This window comes from Sminthopsis crassicaudata, chromosome 1, assembly GCF_048593235.1.
Source record: "Sminthopsis crassicaudata isolate SCR6 chromosome 1, ASM4859323v1, whole genome shotgun sequence".
Taxonomy (NCBI): domain Eukaryota; kingdom Metazoa; phylum Chordata; class Mammalia; order Dasyuromorphia; family Dasyuridae; genus Sminthopsis; species Sminthopsis crassicaudata.
The window spans coordinates 511560807-511563898 of record NC_133617.1 but is presented as its reverse complement, the minus strand read 5'-3'; the positions used below and the strand labels follow the sequence as shown (position 1 = coordinate 511563898).

The window sequence follows — 3092 nt, the reverse complement described above, 5'->3', positions numbered from 1 at the left end:
GCCACTGGAAATTCTTCTTTTTCTTTTTAAGATGTACTTTGTCTCCTGGAGCTTCTCCTTGCACTCAGCAGAAGAAATTTCTAGTCCATCAGTTCTGGGACCAAAGGACAATGGGCAAGAATCACAGAGTTGTCTGGTCCCTCAGTTCCAAGCAGAACTTCTCACATAAGCAAGTAACAATTAAGTAATTCCTGGGGAACAATTTTTTTTAAAACATTTAAATCTTCCAACACTTGATTGATGAGCTGTAATGGGAGATGCATTTCAGGTGTGGTTTTTGTTGCTTGAAAAGGAAGGTATCTCCTCATCAGGATCATCATTGGGCAGGCAGCTACTGGGCACTCCTGGGGCATATAATGAGAGATCCAGGGATGCTTTCCACATCAGAAAGACAGGGAGAGAAGCAAGGTCGCATAGGCTTTTGAAAGGCCTTGTCTGGGAAGCTACAGAGAGGAGATCTGTCCAAGACATTGTAAAATACTAAGTGTCCCCTTTCATAATCCAGGAAGATGCCCACTTTGGAGACTGGTAGGCTTGAATGATAGCCATCCTGTGAATTCCACAGAAAGAAATCATCTTGATGTCTACAGCCGGCCAGGGTCCTGACATCCCCAGGGAATGGGGAGCGCCTCCACTTTCTGCTGATGGACTCTTCACAGACTCCCACTTCCCACTCTGTCTTTTCTCCCACCTCCACTTCCCAATAGTGCCTACCTGAGGTGAAGGTCTGGGCACCCAAGACGATCTGCAAATAGACAAATCTTTCTTTGTTATAGGGCAGGTCCTGGGGGATGCTTGTGTACTTGACGCTCTTCAGGTCTTTGGACACAACAAGATTAATGTGGGCTGTGTCTGGATCCAGAGTTATATCCCTGAAGAAGGTCATGAGCATTTCTCTCAGACCAGCTATGGGAAAGATGGTCCAGTCCTCAGACACAGCCTCTGGTTCTTCATGGAGGAGCAGCTTCTCACTCTTGTCCAAGGTGCCTTTCATACCCTGGACCATTTCTGAGGGGGTCTCCTCCACATGCGTCTCCACATCCAACAGCAGACTTTGCACACTTTGGAGTTCTTGTGACAGTTTGACTTTCTGGCTGTCATACTTCACTATGTTGTTGCTGAATTGTTGCTTCAGTTCTAGTACTTGTACATTTTCTTGCTCCCTTAATAACTGACACATTTTGTCATATTCAGACACAAGTAAGCTTTCATAATTGACGGCGTACTTTGTACATCTTGCCTTTGCCCTTACAACATGGTCCAGTTCCTCCTGAAGACGGTCTTCTTTCCTTTTTAAACACTTCTGTGTCTCCAAGAGCTTCTCCTTGCCCGTGGCAGCCACCTTTTCCAAGGGAAGGATGTGGTGATTCCTGTGTTCTGGGGCTAAGGAACAGGAATGACAGAGGATTCTGTGGTCGTCCTCACAGAAGAGCTTCTCCTTTTCTCCATGTTTCTCACAGGTGCTCAGGCCCACAAGGGCCTGCACTAGATAAGGTCTGAGCATTTTGGTGATGATGGACAGCTGCTGCAGGCTCCTGTTGCTCACCAGGTCCGTGCTATGATTGATATCTGCTCTGCACTCTGGGCAGGCTGAGGTTTCCTGGGCTCCCACCCTGCACTGTCTGAGACAGCCTTTGCAAAAGCTATGGCCACAATTGACAGTCACTGGATCTGTGAAGTAACCCAAGCAGATGGAGCAAGTGAGGCTTGCTTGGAGATCTTCAATGAAGTCTTTGACATCCATGTCTCTGGGCTCTCAGTTCCTCCCTTCTCAGATGCTCCTCTCAGGAGAGACAATGCTGGCTCTTTCCCTGGAGCTCTGGCAGGAAAAGTTGCCAGGGATGAGATGTTGGAGGCTTTTATATGTCTTCCTCTGACTTGGCCCCGCCTTTACTCCACCCACCAAAGGTGAGAACTCCTGAACTTGGAGAGACTTTCCATGGTCTACTCTGGGGCTGAGTTCCCACCTTGGTCCTTCTTGCATAGTAATGAGCTACAATCCCCACTGGAGTTTACACCTAGATTCCAGATCAGAGTTGTCTGGCCCCTCAATTCCAAGTAGACTGAGCCCTGATTCCTCTTTGTGGAAGCTTTTGAGCATTTCTCTCAAGCTCCATTCAGGGAAAGCAATCTCTGGTTCTTTAGGGAGCAGCTTCTCATTTTGTTCCAAGAAGCATTGCAGGTCCTGGAGTATTTCTTCTTTTGTTTCAAAGGTATTTTTTTTTTCTTTTATATGTCAAGACTATTTTTACCATTCATTGTTACAAGCTTTTGAGTACCAAATTTCTCTCCTCCCCTATCTCCCTTCTTCCCAAGATAGTAGACAATTTGATATAAATTATATCTATATAATTATGTAACATCAATATCCCTGTTACAAGTGTGAAAGAAGAAAGAAATCAGAAGAGGAAAAAAACATGAAATAATTAAAGTCAGTGAAAGAAATGTGCTTTGACCTGCACTCATGAAGTGGGTTGTGCTCCCTTTAAGAAACTAATCCTTTCAGATTGATTTTATTCCTTTCTGATTCCCAGCCCCTCCTAGCTGATCAATTCAAGAAGCTAGGACCTTTGATTCACAAATCCTGTCAAAAGCACCCTTTTGAATTCCAATAGGAGATCCAGGCTCTCACAACCCCCACCCAGATCTGAGCCAACTTGGGATACTACTGTCAGGCCCCTTTAGTTAAATCTCTCATAAAAGAGCCACAGTGGAGCTCTCTCTTTGCAGAAGTTCCTAACATGGCAGCCTGACGCCTGGCATGCCAGGCATCTCTGTCCACTGGAATCTTATTCTGGTGCCCTTGTATCTCTACCTTCACCTTTTACTAACTGGACTTTAACTTTACTTTCAAACCCTATAATAAGCCTTCTTTATCAATCTAGGTTTTGGGGTCTGTAAATTCCTTTACAGGGGACTCTCTGCTGCCGCTAGTCCTCATTTATTCTTGCGCCGAAATCCAAAGGGTTTGCAGGGGAGCTCTATTTGACTCCCTGTACCCCAAACTTGCCTCTAGACCTCAATTAAGCCTAATTTCATTCTAAACTTCATCATTCAGAGTTCAGCTGTTTTTTCATCTGGACACGAATAGC

At 45.3% G+C, this 3092-nt stretch overlaps 1 pseudogene; it reads right to left on the bottom strand.

Annotated features, from left to right (window-relative positions):
- Window positions 1-331: 331 nt before the first annotated feature.
- LOC141550671 (putative E3 ubiquitin-protein ligase TRIML1 pseudogene) lies at window positions 332-1744 on the bottom strand (annotated as a pseudogene).
- Between the last annotated feature and the right edge of the window lie 1348 nt (window positions 1745-3092).